We start from the raw sequence: 17218 nt of genomic DNA, 5'->3' as shown, positions 1-17218 counted from the left end.
TTTTTTGGTGCCAGGTAAAGACCTTTTTATTTAAACATCATTTTAATTGTTAAAATATATGATCTGGCCAGGGCAACTTCTTCTTCCTTCTCTTTTCTCCTCTTATATTCTTTATTTACTTATTTTATACTGTTAATTTTAATGTTATATTATTATGTTTGTATCTCAGTGTATTTTTTGTATTTTTGTATTTAGTGGTAATTTATTATGTTCTATTGTATTTCAATGTATTTTATTGTGTTGTAAGCCTCCCGGAGGCTTCGGCAAGGGGCAGCATAGAAATGTTAATAATAATAATAATAATAATAATAATAATAATAATAATAATTGTACCCAACATTGGATAGCCCACATTCAGCAAAGGATTGGCCTAGATGAGCGATTTTCAAAGTGGGCCATACCACTTTGAGGCAATGAAAGATCTGGGGGGTGGTGACTGGTTGTTTTAAATTTGCAGTAGAGCAATGTTCCTAATACAAAGAAAGACGCTTGGGGGTGCTAGAGTTGTTGCCTAAGAAGAAAGGGAGGACAGCCTGAAAAAAAAATAGGGACGACTGGTCTAGATGATCTCCAAGTCATCTTCAGACTTTAAATTCTGAATTCTGTTCTATGAATTTGCCTTTTTCAAATTATTTGCACATGGATAGAGTCTGTTCCGCTTTTTAATTATGCTGTTCAGCATTTTCTTGTTTAGGTGAGATATAACTCATAAATATTTCCATTGCATGCTGAAAATTCCAGCTTTTACCTAGCTATTAAAAGCGTAATACAATTCCTTCTCTTGCATCTAGCTATCCTAACCTTAATTGCAGTATGTTATATATGCACTATAGAATACATTGTACATTCTGGCCATTTCCATGGCTGGGATCTGGGAGCTTTTTGCTAAGATCAGCATACACACAAATAGATCATTCCTCTGGCTAAAGAAAGCAAGAGGAAGTGGAACCTACAGAAATATGATTAGGTAGAGAAGTTGAAGGAAGCTTGTTATGAAAGTCTGAGGGTTCCCTGTTCACTTGCCTTAGTATTATAGAGACATTGAGGTTCTGCAGCATTCGCCTTTTAAATCAATTAATTTAATTATCACTTTAATCCACTTAAAATGGCAAGCCACTGGCAATCCTTATATTCACATGTGCAAAATACATCAGTGTATATATAATATTTAGATCTGTCTTTGCCATGTTGTCCTTTGCTGTCATGTTTCTTGTGTTAAACCTTTGAAGAGTGAATCTGAAAACAACAGGCTGAGCTCATTAGTAGATTAGGTGCGGCAGTGAATCCGTGTGTTCACGATGAGTTCTTGTTCTTCCAGCCTGATATAGTTTCTCTTTGAGAGCAATTACATCTGATTGACATGTTTTCATGTGCCTCCAGCCCTGGATTTTTCTTACTGAACAACTCTAGATCAAGGACGGTGACTTCTTCCATCCAGCTACTGCGATTAACTAAAATCAGGAACCCAGCAAAAAAGTTAAATACCTTTTTAAAGATGCAAGTTGAAACAAATTATAAAATATGTATAAAGGAGCCTGTTTTTTGTTTCATGTAGTGAAGTTATTGAAAGTCAAGTAGAAAGGATAGTTTAAGATGCAGGTTTGAATGAACAATTAAGGAAGGATTTAGGTGCTGTTCTGCCACTTGCTGTCAAAGGAGGCTTTTAAATCAAGCGCAGAAGAATTGTTTCGTAGAGTCAAAGCCTCCTGCTCAACATATGATTTCCAAGAGCTGGGTTTTTGTTTTTGTTTTGGTAGTATGTGGGATTTCTTTTTTTGTAGTTTGTTGATCTGGTAGATCACTCAAAAGCAATGGCCTGGCATGTCCACCACACTACAATCATAAGGAGTGGTAATGTATTGGACTGGACCCAGAGAGACCGAAGATTCAATTCCTGCTCAGCCATAGCTTTGTTCACATGATAAATAACCTTATAATGGATACTGTGGGGTGCCCAGGCTCTACTGCTACCATTACATGCCTGCTGATCTACCTCTTCCACCATCCCATATTAGAGACTATGTCTGTAGAGGAAAGTCTGCTCTATGTGCATTCAGGGTTCCATATTTCAGGGGACACCAGGCATATGCAAGAGGTTCCCCTCGTCCAGCATGGCCCCCATTGTGGGGGTGGCAAGAATGCTGGACTAGTGGGGATGTGACAGTCAGGGTGGTCCTATTTTTCTCTCATGTAGGGGGACGCTTGAATGTGGATTGTGACTCCCACGGGCAGCCTGAAGTAGTACCATTTTGAATTCTATCATTCCTGTTTGTACGGTGGCCAGTACCATAATTCCTTTGCCTTGTAGTATGGGGATATCCCCCCAGCAAAAACAACAACAGCAACACTCATTTCACTTTCCTGAAGCTCGGAAGGGCACAGGAAGCTGCTTTATATTGAGTCGGCTCATCCCACCCATCCATCTAATCCAGTATTGTCAACTTTGACTGGCAGCTGGATTTCAAGCAGGATATTTCCAGCTTGAAACATGATACTTTTTGGGTGCAAAACTTACTGTTGAGATACAACCCCTCCATATAGTCATAGCTTCTTCTCAACAGTCTGGCCATTCATCTTGTTCCTTTCTCCACTTTCTGTTGGGGAAAATAATCAGCAAACCATGTTACAAATCTCTTGCAGGGGTTTTGTCTGACAGAATTCTTCTACCAAGAGAGATCAGGGAAATGGAAGCCCCACCCCGCACCTCGCCACCGTAACTACAACATCATGCTTTCTTGAAATACTGGCAATTTGCCTTTCAAAAGTATCATCCTCATCTCCTCCTTGACTGGGTGGTCAATAATGGACTCCAGCCACTGTGTTCCTTTATTCCTTGCCCCATTTATATTTATCCAGATGCTCTCAGTGGGATTATTAAGATCATCTTCTTGAATTTCTGTGCAGAGTAAAGTATCCTTAATGTACAGTGTGACTCCACCTCCCTTTCTGCTCCTCCTGTTCTTCTTAAATAGGTTATATCCTTCAATTGTTGAATTCCAGTCATGGGAGTCATCCCACCAAGATTCAGTCATACTCATCAGGTCGTATTCTCCCTCCTCTATTAAGAGTTCACATTCATGCTGTTTGTTTCCCATACTCTGGGCATTACTATATAGACACTGAAGAAAACATGCTTTATACTCTAGCTTTCTTCCTACATTTTTGGAACACTATTACTGGGTACTGTTAGAACTGCTCTTCCTGTTGTGGTGCAAAAGCCTCTGTCTGTTGTTCTATCCAGCTGTATTTCCATCCATTGTAGGATTCAGTTTAAAGCCCTCCTGATAAACTCCTTCATGCTGTGGCCAAGCACATTTTTACACTCCTTGTGAGGTGCAACCCATCCCTTGCCAGCAAACCATCTTCCAGGAATTGTAGCCCGTGGTCCCAGAATCCAAATCTCTCATGTTGGCATCACCTTCATAGCCAGGCATTCACTTGGAGTATTTTCTTTCCCTTTCTATTTCCCTTCCAAGAACTGGAAGGATTGAAGAGAAAACTATCAGGGTCTGAAAACCTTCTTGACTTTCCTCCCTAAAGCTTCAAATCTGACATGATTTCTTCAAAGCTTCACTTGGCAGTGTCTTTTGTTCCATCATGTATAAGAAGGAGGGGATATGTGTCAGTGGGCTGTGTGAGCCTTGGCAGTCCTTCAGTTGTATCTCTGCTCTGTGCTCCAGGGAGACAGCATACCTGACGAAACCACAGGTCTTCCCGACATACATGCATTTCCATCCCACACTACAGGGCATCTGCCACAACTAACATTCCTTTTGTTCTTCTGGGCCTTGGCATTGACCTTCAGCATCTTCCTGAACGCTGCATGGGATGATGCAGGCTTTCCTATAGTCTCATCGTCTAGTGTCTGGAAGTGGTTGCATAGTTCCACTGCTTCTACAGGTGCACAGTGTCTTCTAGTACTTCTGCTCCTAAGTGTCACCCTTTCCGAAGAAGTTTCCTCCTCATTTTCCCTTACCACAGTATTCTCCTCCTCTTTTCCAGCTCACCGTTGCCCTTCTAGCTCCTACACTACACTTAGCAGTTGCAGTTTTACCAGTCTGCCTAAAAACTCTCTGTCCCCCCTTATTCCATTGAGTGTGGACACTTGTTGCTCTGGTGTCTTCACATTTTCTTCCAACGGGGCTACTAGCATACTCTTGTTGCACATGTAGGCCATGTTGACCTCAGGCAAGAAAACAAACATTCCACAGACCTTGCAGGTCACCACCACTGGGGAGTCTTCTCAGTCCATATTCTCTGCTGCCTTTTTGTGTCTATCTTGCTAGTTGTGTTGTAACAATCAGTTCTTTCTCCTTTCTTCCCTGAAGGTTAACAACAGAGTCTCTCTTGCCTCTGACTTTAATTCCAATTCTACTAGAACTCCCCGATTGCGTACTCTGAGAACTTGGTTGCTTGTACACAATGTACTCTAGACCATTTGGGGCAGCTTCCTCTGATCTGCTCAGCTTAGGAGTAAGAAAACAGAAGCTCTGCATTGATTTCCAATCCAATAGATTTTCCCATAGTTTTTGGTTATCTATATTAACAATCAGTATTAATTGCAAATACATACTTCAATCAACCACTATATATGGATATCATCAGATGGCCAATACAGAAATCACACTACATAATTGGAACAAGGAGATGGATAATCTGTATTCTTGTAGCCAAGACAACATCAGGAGCAGATTGCAGACAATTCCTGTAGCAACAAGCAAGAAAAGGTCTATATGGATGCCAATTGCAAGAAGCAAAAGGTGACAGAAATAGGTCAAAATCCTGAATGCAGCTTTTCAGCGACTATCATGTAGACATAAAAACAACTATTACCATGATCAGGGCAAAGAAATAGAAAAGAGCAATAAAAGTGTAAAAACAAGAAACCTCCTTCAGGGCAATTCAATCCTAGATTATGATTGCTAAAAGAGAAACAAGGAAACATACTATCTGACCAGGAGAAAATAAGGAGCAGGAGGAAACAATATACAGATGAACTATACAGTGGAGATGAAAGGATGGCAGAGGAATTCTAGAGAAAGAAAAGAGAAAGTGAGGTGAAAGCTGCTCTAAAAGGAATTGGAAGAAACAACGTACCCAGAGTACATAGGATACCAACAGAACTATTCTAAGCTGCAGAAGCTGAATTGCTCCAAATCTTAGAACATGCCAACACATGTGGCAATGCCCTGCAGGCTGGAAATGTTCAATATACATTCCAGTTCCCAAGAAAGGAGATACAAAAGCGTACAGCAAGCATAAGACCATTGCATTAATTTCCCATGTGAAAGAGCAATGCTCAAGGTGCTGCAGCAAGAATATTACCCTATATGGAGCTAGAAATGCTGGATGTTCAGGCTGGATTTCGAGAAGGAAGAGGCACTAGAGATCATATCACGAATATACATTGGCTACTGGAGCAGACCAAGGAAGATCAGTCTGTGCTTTATAGACTAGAGTAAAGCCTTTGAGTGTGTGGTCCAGAGAAGTTATGGATGGTCCTGAAAGAATGGGGCTACTTCAGCACTTGATTGTCCTGATGCATTACCTGTATTGTGCACAGGAAGCTACTGTTAGGACAGAATATGGAGAAACAGAATGGTTTTTCATAGGCAAAGGTGTCAGACAAGAGTATGTTTTATTTCCCTATCCATACAATCTGTGTGTATAATATATCATATGGATATCTGGATTAGAATCAGAGGAAGGACTGAAAGAAGACACTTCAATTATTGGAGATGTGCAGATGGTACCATACTACTGGCAGAAAGCCATGAACTGAAACAACTCCTGATGAAAGTGAAAGAAGAAAGTGCAAAAGCAGGACTGCAACTGAAGATTAAGAAAAAATCATGGCCCCAGAAGAATCACACAACTTTACAGTTAACAATGAAGAGATGGAAATTGTGAAGGACTTTCAATACATAGGCTCAGTCGTCAATTCAAATTGGGATTGCAGCCAAGAAATTCAAAGGAGACTGAGACCTGGAAGGGCAGCCATGAAGGAACATCACATGTAAGTACAGGAGAACAAGGTCAAGATCATCCACACTACTGAAATCTCCATCACTAGATATGGGTGTGAAAGTTGGACAGTGAAGAAAGCTCAGGAAGAAAATTGATGTGTTTGAAACATGGTGCTGGAGGAGACCTTTGAGAATACTGGGGCTGACAGAAAAATGGGCAACCTGGGCTCTTCCTAGAAACAAAAATAACAAAATGGAGGCTGTCATACTTTGGGAACATCATGAGAAGGAAAAACTCCTTGGAAAAGACAATCATGCTAAAAAAAATTGAAGCTCGAGGAAGAAAAGGAAGACCAAATATGAGATGGACTGTCTCCGTAAAGGAAACCACAGCCTTGATTCAGAAGAGCTGAGAAGGAGTGTGATGGACCAGGACATTTTGGAGGGTGTTCTTTTATAGGGTTGCCATAAGTTGGAGATGTCTTGATGGCACATAACAGCAATGACAATATTAACCATCAGTAAAAGCAAAATAAATATTGCTGAAATGCCGACTGAAGCAAGAATCTTTCTCCCCTTGCTTAATGAACTTTCTTGATTAAAACCTGACCCTTCAGAACAAATACAGCTGAAGTAATCCCAGTTAGTGTAAAATTCTGAAAACTGACTTTTTTCTAATATTCAGAACTAAGGACACCTGCGATAGTATCACAATATTGATTTGGCAAATAGTAATATTTAGAGTACCCTCCTTATCTTCCATTAGTTTAATTCTTTCATTTACTAATGTGTATAGTATACCGTGTCAATGTCACATTGGCAGTATCCTTTTTACCCCACTTCCCATGGGGTGCCTCTTTACAACTTTTTGCTCAATGGCATCTCCTAGCATCTTTCCAAACTGAACTGGGATGGTTGATGCAGTTGAGACTCTATCAGCCTCCTTGATGGGCTATTGTTTTTGGTTCAGAACCAAAGCAAAGCATAATTAAATCAAGCTCAAGTGCCCATTGCCAGATTGCATAGGAACATTTAATTATTCTCACTTTCCAAAGGGAGGTGCAAATGGGAAAAGGGGGAGGGCAGCAATAATGAAGGGAAAATGAACTCGGTTGGCACACGCAAGAAGTGAGCATATAATGTGAGCAGAGTTCTTGCCTGATTTGGGATCCTTTCAAAGAATGTGCTTGTTTGCAATTATCTGGCTGGACAGAAGTCACCCTTACCTGCCACTTATGAATTCTTCTGCACTACCATGCAGAGTGCTGAGAACTGGGAATTTTGATGCAAGGTTTCCATGTTTGCCTTTGGTTCAAATGACCGTGTGGTTCTTATTCTGCAGTCAAGATAGATAAAAACAAGCAGAGAGGATAATCATCTGCCTGCTGTGCCCAGAGCACTATCAAACTAAAGGCATCCTCACACTTGAAGCTCTTCTTTGATCTTGCCATCAGCAGAACCTTTAGAACACACATCCACAACAATTAATGTCAGTGATTCTTTTCTGAGTAAAATGGAAAAGTTAGGGTATGATTCCTGGCAGTGGTCGGCCTGCCTGCCTTCCTGTCTTAAAAAAAATTTCCATGCAATGCATTGTTTAACATGGTAAGCGATGCACTTGTTTAAAAAGACTGGGTATGCTTTAATGTAGTTCATTCTGATGCATTGTAATTGTACATGAAATGTAGGCTGTGCTTTTGGAGAGAGGTTTTCTGCCTGCCTAAGATTCTCTTCAGAGATCAAGGCATCATCTGAATTCTTCTGACATTAACTATTCTATATTAGTATGGTATTATAATCACCAGTAATATTTTTTAGCAATCTGTGTATAAAGCATGACAATCAAAACAGATCTATCAGCAGCAATAGGTTCAGTATGTGGCTTTGCTTTAATTGCACTTAAGAGAACCTATTTGCTTTTACCACTCAAGAAACCCCAAGCCCTAATTATTTCCATTGGGGTAGTTAGAATAGCATGCCTTGGCAGTAGCCTCAAGTCCGATTAAATGTTATTTATTTCCTTCAACTGATTGCTACATTCAGAATGGAAGGAGGAGGGTTGATTGTCTCCTACTGGGGCAATCTGGAAAAGGACAAGGAGAGAAGCCACTTCTTGAAAGAAACCATTGTCCCTTGAAGTTTGCTCCACTACAGGAGATAGTTATACTAATCTCCTCTCCAGTCATAAGCTCGATATTTCTTTGTATTGAAATACATTTCACTCTGAGCTTCTGCTTAAAGACCAGTGAGCAGCTGTGTCAGATGGTGAGGGAAAAGACATATTTCTCCCACTGCTTTCACCATAAATAACTGATATCTTTACCATTACTAGCTCGGTGTGGTTGTTGGGAAGAGGTGACAGAAGTAACCACTTTAGAAACTTCTCTGAAGTGGGATCAACCCACACTGAAGCTGCAGCTCCCTTGCACAGATATCATACAAATGAGTCTCTAGATCAGACTTTCCCAGTGTGTGTTGAGCTATGAGGTCCATCATCCTCATTCAGCATGAGTGTGCTGACTGGGGATTATGGGAGAGTGACCTAACACATCCGGTGAGGGAAGGCTGCTCTACAGTCAAAAAGGAGTCACTTGCGTGAGTGTGTTAGGATCAATGTCTTTACTGGGATACCAGTTTCACCTCCTCAATCTGTTGAGGTGGGATCCGAGCCCCGAATGCCAATTCACATTTAGATTTTGTGGGTTAATCCCACAAAATGCAACAAAACTGGTGACCTTCAGAAAAATCAGCCCCGTACTCTCACAAAACCGGGCAAAAGGTGCACCACACCAAAGCAAGCAAAGAAGCCAGCTCACATACTCCTCACCTACCTCAAAATAAGCATCCGCTGAGGCAAAATGCATGCACACGTCACGCAGGCAATATCCCTCTCCCTCCCTCCCTCCCTCCCGGCCATCATCTTTGGTCTCCCAGCCCTTACCCTCCTGGATGTTCTCTGTCACCCTCAGCTTTTGAAAAAAAATTCTGGGCAAGCCAAGCATGCTGCAAAACGAGGGGCTAGACCCCTCCCACACCACTTTTTTTTTTTTGGTGAGAATGTCTCTTGGACCCAAGTGGTGCTTGGAGGCAATTCTGAAAGGTAAACATGGAGGTTAAAGCTGGCATGTTGCTCCCCCGTTGCCTGCAAGAATACATTTTTTTTACAAAGTGTTTAAGAATAAAAGTGGAGTGTGTGTATGTGTTAATAGGAGTGTGGGGAGAGTTCAACCCAGAAAATATTACCAAAGGCTCAATCTTTTGTTTCATAAATTACTATTGTGGTTCAACTCTGCTATGAATATCTTCTAAAATAATGCAACTTTCAAATAAGAAGGGTGGATTTAGATTCTGTGATCTCTCTTTATATCTATAGGGCTATTGTTTAATACATTTTGTAATAAATTTGTAATAAACTGCCTTGTAAATTGCCTTGTGATAAATTTTGGGCTTTTCTGCTCAGGTTAGATACTTCCTCTGGTTAGTTTTGGAATGTGAATGATCAGAGCCTCTGAAATTAGATTCTATTGGGTTATCAATACTCTAAAACAGATAAGGTGCCTACTTCAGTTATGGCAGCAAGGGGATTTCAATACACGTCATTCACAGTTCATTTTCTCATGCAAAATTAAATCTATGGTGAATCCCAGACTTAATGTTTGGCAAGTAAATATTTGTTTGACCGACTTGGATAGTCAGACTGATCTTTATTTTGGATCAGCTTGTAGGTCCTGATAACTTTCTACATTCTCTGTTTTGCGTGCTAGGTATGATTTAACAACTACAGCTGGATGGCAATATGTGCAATGGAAACATCTGTTAAAATCTTAGTTCAGCCTTGCTACATTTACAGCTTCAGAGCTGCCTTTGTTATTGGAAGTATTGATTGAGGCTGAATAGCTATACTGATATACTACCCATGTTTATAATTATCCTAATATCAGTGAAAAAATATGATACACAGGGACTTAAGAAAGAATGGAACAATGAATTGGAGCATCCTCCTTTGTTTAATCAATAGAATTCTTTGTTGGTATCTATTTTAGAAGGGGTGGTAGATCTTAGGTTACATTTCCTTCAGTAAAATCTGAACTTTCCTGAATATTGGATACCACACTATCTTTCCACAAACTGTTGGAGGTGAAATATAGCAAACACTTTTCTTACTCATATGTTTTGGCAATGCCCAGTGGTTGCTTCTTTCAGTGAGGAGGTAATTTGCACATATTTGTGATGGAAAGCTCTTTAATATTCATGGATACACAAGTTCTTCTCAACTCTATGTCCATTCCCAGAACTTAATGCAGTGTAACTGTAAATGGATTCTGCATGTCCTTTTGACAGCTAACAAGACTAAGATTGCAGCATTTGAAAGACATACCATGCTGGGCTGAGAACCTGATGATTAAAAACATATAAGTTTACACAATATACATGCATTCATTGTAATAGATTCACTCAAGTTTCATGCAAGAAAACTGTAATACTTTATTATATTTTAGGTTTTGATTTTGGTTTTGATTCTGAAACTCACCATAACAAAGAGAGGCAGGGAACCTGGAGAGTTGCTCCAGAGGTGTCTGTTAGTACTGTAGTGCTCATGGACACCAAACTGGGGACTCCAATTATTTGCCCACCTGGATTATTCCACCATAGCTAGTGGAGCAGCCAAATGGGCCAGGAGGCATAATGTCTGAACATTTGCTACCCAGGGAGTTTTAACTTTAGGATGTGAATCTAGAGCCAAAGTCTTACTCCTTTCACTTTACTCCTGTGTTACTATTTTCACTAGGCAACAGTGATGTATTTAAGGCTGCAATGCTATATACTTGGAGAATTCAGTGGGACTTTTGAATAGACATAAATAGGATTGTTCTGCAAAACACTTATATCCTGCCTTTCCATCAGCTGTAGGCCTTGAAAATGGCTACCTATTCTTCTCTAAATTAAAACTAATAGAACAGAAAAATAGAAATTTGAAAAAATCCTAGTTGTCAATAACAGCAATAAGTAATCTTCTAAACAAAGGTCAATCAGATAATAGCTACAGCTCATTTTTGTTTGGTATCTAAAGGAAAGACTAGTTGTGATTATGCCTGTGGGTAGGGGACAGTCTTATAAAGTTTGGTGTTACTACCAAAAGAGCTTTGTTTCTGGTAGTTACCTTCTGGGACTGCAAGCATCCGGAAAACTGTCTGAGAACAGGAGATGTTGTTACCATTAGCACCAAGAGATAATACACATTCGGATTTAAATAACAACAACATTCCATTTTTACAAAATTATCTGTTATATTTTATAGTCCACTTTTTCTTTCAAGAAGCCTAAGTCAGTTTACATGACCCTCCTCTACATTTTATTCTCACAGCAGGATATTTTATCCTTTCTGGTAGGTTAGAGGAGAGTCGGTGACTGTCCCAAAGTCACCCAGTGATCCTCATGGCTGGGTGAGGTCATGAAACTGGGTCTCCTCCATATCCATCCAACACTTAACTGCACCACATTGGCACAACTCAGTCATTTCAGTTCTCCCCAGACTTGAGATCTTATTTTAAACTGCATAAACATTTGCACTTTTTGGACCCATTTCTCATAACAGATAGATATTTATATATAGAGTTGGCTAATATACAATTTTTGAAAACAATTTTCACAAATAGATATACTTCTATGTACAGATTTCCCTAAAATACGCATTTTTGTATATATTTTCTGCTAGGAGCACTCTGCTGGAACTTTTGGAAAGGTGAATTTTGAAGAGTAACTGGCTATCAATTCAACTATTGGTTGGGCACTGTGAATTTAGGTAGTTTTACATAAACATGTGAACAAAATGATTTTCTCCCCCATCTTTAGAATGCATGCAGAAGTATTCCATCATTAGCAAATATTCATAATGAAGATATATACCTTAACAAATTCTAATGAGAACGTGCATTGATTCATTCAGTCTTTCCACAGCTTATTCATGTCAGAGGGGATTGTATTCACAGCCACTCAGTTGGCCCCAATTTCTCTGTGCTACCTGACCAGCTATACTTGACAGTCAGTTGAAATATGGTCACCCAGACCCATGTTTTATTGAATGACTGTCACTTAAATCTCAGGCAGATCAGCGTACTGTAGCATGGCCAACAGGGGAAAACGTATGCTAAGGAATTATTATTGGCTGTAGGACGATGACTTTTGAGGAGGGCTGCTACAAATAAGAATGCCAACTTTTTTCTGGCTCAGCTCCTGTGTGTTTAATCAGTTCCACAATCATCAGGTGAAACTTTTTGAAACTTAGAGATTTCTGAATTTCTTTTTACCATGGAACCATTAAAAGTATTGGAACCTGCTGGGAAGGGAGAAAATTGCCAAACCGAGCAGTGATAGAACTTTAATCATTTTAAATATTTTAATTTGGGATTTCACCCCTGCTCTTCATCTGAAATTGATTGCCAAATTACTTGTGAAATTTCAGCATCTCTCAAATATTGGTGATTCTTCTGGCAGCTGGATGCAGTGTCCCCAAGTAAGCATCCTACAGAAATATCCTGTGTCAAGTCAATTGCCTTCCTTCCTTCCTTCCTTCCTTCCTTCCTTCCTTCCTTCCTTCCTTCCTTTTTATGGTTGGAGAAAATATTGATCTGGGAGCAAATGTACATCTGGGAAACTCTCCTGAGAATAAATACTGCTTTTTTCTGTAGTGTAAGCCCAGGCAGAAGTCACGGAAGGATTGCAGAATGCAAGAATACCAGAAGAAGGCATTTTAACTGGAGAATTTCTTTTAAAGTGGCTTTCTATAGTATGGTAACAATGGCATATATGCATGTTCACGCAAGACTAAACCTCACTAAATGCAATGTGGCTTACTCCCGGATTAATGTACAAAGTGGCAGCCCCATCAAAAATGAAATTGCCAGTATCATAATCCCTGAATACCCTGTGCAAACAGAGTTGGATATATGGAAACGTCTCAGAGACCTTTAAAATATTACCATAGAAATAGTACAAATAAATAAATAAATAATGCTAGGCACGGTTTTAGTCATTGCACTTTAAAAAGTATGTTTTGGAACTTGAAAGGCTGCAGAAAAGCACTACTAAAGGTGTGGAGCAAGGTGTGGAGCAAGCCTCCTATGATGAAATGTTGGGAGCTTCCCTGGGCAGGTTACAGCTGCAATGGTAAATTGCCTCTTCATGTTGCTTCTCATCCTCAAAGCCAAACATTTGCCCTTCATGCTCAGTCAGTAGCACACCACCAGGCTCCAAGAGCAATGAAGCTGATGGACTTCAACTGTGAGCACAGCTCCATGAGACTGGCCATAGGGTTACAGGGACAGCTGTGCTCCCTCTGCATTCTTTTGGGCATGACGGAGGACCATGTTCCAGATGTGACTGTGGTCTGCTGCATCCTGCACAATGTTTGTGATTCAAAGGGGACTTTGTTCCTTCAGGGCAATCCTGACCTGTCTGTCCCAGGAGCTGAGAGTGACTCCATTTAGGCTGAATGAAACCCTTCCCGGCTAGTTCTGTGCAAATCCAAAGGCTGAAGAATCAGCTTATGACCAGGTTTAAGGGATCCATTTGGTGACAGCAGAATGATACAGGGAAGATTACCTACATGTGTCCCATGCGTAAGGACTCAAGGCAGCTAACTGACGAGGTAAGCTGCTGTTGCCCATAGCCACTGGCATGTATGAGCGACCAACCTCTGCCTCCCCTTCATAAATGTGTGCAAGCAATGTCGAGCAACTAGCGCCCCCTTTATAGCAACCCTCTAACAAGCAGCATCCCTAGACTCATTTCTATGGTCTAGTCCAGCCTTGCTCAGTCTTTTTTTTTTTTTTTTTTACCTTAGACGAACCTTTGAAATAATTTCATGTCACAGTAAGCCCCTGCATAAACATTGTTATAACGGCAGGCCCTGGCCTTAATGCAAATAAAGGTTGTAAATTGATCATAATTAGAGCCATTTATAGCATGAACATTTATTAACAACACTGAATAGTATAGTTGCTGAAAACAGTAAGATAAATCAAAGTGCTATGAACAAAAATACCAACTGAGTCAGTGTTATTTTCAAAACTAAAAAAATATAATTTACTTCTTTATATGAAATCCATGCTTGTTTTTTTTATGGCACACATACTTAATTCTGGGTCAAACTTACCCCATCCATGCCTGCCTCCATTTGCTCCACTCACAAATCATTACAAAACATTGAAAATACCCACAATGTACTCTTTATTTCAGTTTAAGCACACTTGTTTCTAATTAATTTAAACTTTAATTATTAGTATGCTATTGAGATGATTGAAATCATCAAATAACTCATGTGACCTTTTGTGGAATCCTAGGGTTCTGGGGAACCCAAGTTGAGAAAGGTTGGTCTAGTTCAGGGGTAAGCAACCCGCGGCTCCGGAGCCGCACGTGGCTCTTGAACCCTTCTGCTTTGGCTCCATCACTCAAAACATGCGCCGGCACAGCCGCTGATCTGCTGGAAGCTCCACTCAGGAACACAGTGCTAGCTAGTTAAGTAAATCGCTACATTCCTCTGCTAAACAAGCTTCCTGCAGACTCTCATGTTACAGGAAAAGCTGCTGAAAGGATTCTCTTTGTCCCAATGTAATCTGCTTCATCTGAATGTTGAAAGCTGCGCTTGGGACCTGTCACAATTCACAGCACTTGACTGTTTATCTGCTAATCAGTCACTAAACATATCCATATCTCCAGCACAGCCACCCCGGATCTGTGGACCTGTGCCGATTTACTGAGCTCCCCCCACACAGCCCTGTAGGCCAACCATGGATAAATCGAAGAAATGAAAAGTTTCTGAAGAAAACCAAACGTTTAATGACACGTGGGTAGATTCATTTGCTTTAACTGCTGACGAACTTACGGGGTTTGCTGTTTAATACATGCAGCCCTTTAGCACTGACTTTGTCTCTTCAGGAAGCTGTTCTCCTATTCAAAATATATGAAAGGAGTCCTACTAGTTTAAAATGTAAGATTAAAAATAACAGTTTTTAGTGACTGAACAAGAGCTGCAGCTAAGTCATAATGAAGATATACATAGCATTAAGGCAACAAACAATATATATAGTTTTATCTTCATTTTAGATGTCAAAAGGGTTTTACAGCTTCCGGTGTTTTCTTTTGTGTGGGAAACGGGTCCAAATGGCTCTTTGAATGTTGAAGGTTGCCGACCCCTGGTCTAGTTGTATACAGACCACCCTGAATCCCTAACTCTGAATTACTTCCCAACCTGTCTTTTCCACCTGGCTGGAATCTTCTGCCAACCAAACTGAACTGACCTGCTGCAGGCCCCATCTAGTAATGCTAAGAAATTATATTCTCTTTCCCTCAGAACACCATTAAGCAGCTACTAATGAAACAATCCTTCTAAATAGCAACTACACTCAGCCTCAGGCCTATGTAGATACTTTACAGCATCTCAGAGGTCACAAAAATTATTTACAGGACAACAGATGTTTATTTGCCTTTTTTTCACACTTCTGCTCTGAAAAACCCCATGGGCGGAGGTAGCTCATGATGCCTTCCTCCCGGCATCAACTGAAGTGTGAGAACCCTCAGACCACTGAAGAGATAAACTTGAAGAAGGCATTCAGCCCTCAGCCAAACAAAGTCAGCATAAGAAACCTGCTGGGGATTTCTCTGAAATGTTCTTTCTCCTTTGGTTTTAAAAATGTGATCCCTTTTCCATAGAACTGAAAAGGAATGGTCGAATGCAACCAGGGCAGGGTGCAAGTCACAGAGCAGCACTAAATTCTGAATATGTCTTCAGGTCAATACATATAACTTTGCATTTAATAGCTTCTGGTCACATTGCTGCGATTCTGATGGTTTAGGGTTCTGCTTTCTGAAATAAACCAGCCCTCCTGCTCCGAATAAAAAGACTAGGATGGTCCACCTATTTTTACATATTCTTTGTGATATCTTTTACTTGCCATTCACATTTGAATAAATTCAGAGATAGGAGGCAAAGTCTCAGGGCGCTCTTTCTCTCGCTCTCTCTGATATACTGGCTGCCCTTATTACAGATCAGAGCATTGAATCTTTAAGGTCATCCAAATTCTGTAGCAGATTCCTCCAAACTGAGCAAAAGTTGTTATTTTTCTTTTCTTTTTCTTTTTTGATATTGCAAAATGTTATGTAGTTTAAAGAAAAAAGAAAGAGAAGGAATGGAGGAAGAAGCCTACTGAAACTTTCTACTCTGCTGCATATTATTGCTGTTGTAAAGATAATATTAATATACGTTTGCAATGCTTTGTGGATCATTATCTGGCAGCCAACCAGTAACAGGCATAAAACATTAACAGCTAAAAAGGGAGTTATAGATTCCTTTGGGTTTATAATTTGTTGTTTATTACAACCAGCCACTGAAGTAGTCCAGAGCTGATTCACTGAGAATAAAATAGATTTGGTTTAATAATATCTTCAGGTCTTTGAATAAATTATGAATGCATCTTGACTACAAGATGGAGACAGTGACATTACGAAACGGTAATGAACAGATCTTCAAGAGGAAAACAACCTCAGATGATCATCACCCCATTCAAAACCTATTAAACTCTGATGAAATGAAAAGAGGTCCCCCCCCACTCCGGGTAGATGTGCAACAAGTCATAAGTTGTGGACTTTAATAATATATTTTCTTCACAAGCAATAACACAGCAATTAGGAAGTGCTCAGTGAGGTAGAAATAATGGTAACTGCGGCGCAGATTAGCTATGCAGAAGGGAGTTCACAGACATACAGTAAAACAACATATTCCGGGCTCTTCCTGTTGTATAATTTCTCCTTTTATTTACTTATCATCTCACTTAAAGAGGACTCCTGGCAGTAATGAGGCTCCATAAATGCACACCCAATCCTAGTAAGGTGCTGAAAATTATATAAAAGATAAATCTAATGATTACCTATTATAATGACAGTGCAATCTTGTCTTCACTCATGGGGAGACTGTACTGCGGAGAGAAGCCCAAAGCTGGCGAGAGATTACTGCTGCACAAATGTGTGTTCATTATTTCTGAACCTACTTTGCCTCCGCCTGGCTGTTGATAGAAGATGGGTAATTTGGTTGAACAGGCGCCACTTAGACAAGAGTTCACAAACCTTTAGGCTTGGACAGCAATACACATAAGCAACATGGCAAATAAGAAAATAATGAGCTTGAAAACATGTGGGGCTTTTTCTTCCTTGGAAATCCTCCAGTATGAGCTTCAATTGCGTTTTTTTAAAGCAAC

This window comes from Varanus komodoensis, unplaced genomic scaffold (assembly GCF_004798865.1).
Source record: "Varanus komodoensis strain SLA01 unplaced genomic scaffold, ASM479886v1 scaffold24, whole genome shotgun sequence".
Lineage (NCBI taxonomy): Eukaryota > Metazoa > Chordata > Lepidosauria > Squamata > Varanidae > Varanus > Varanus komodoensis.
Note: the sequence above shows the minus strand (reverse complement) of the source record.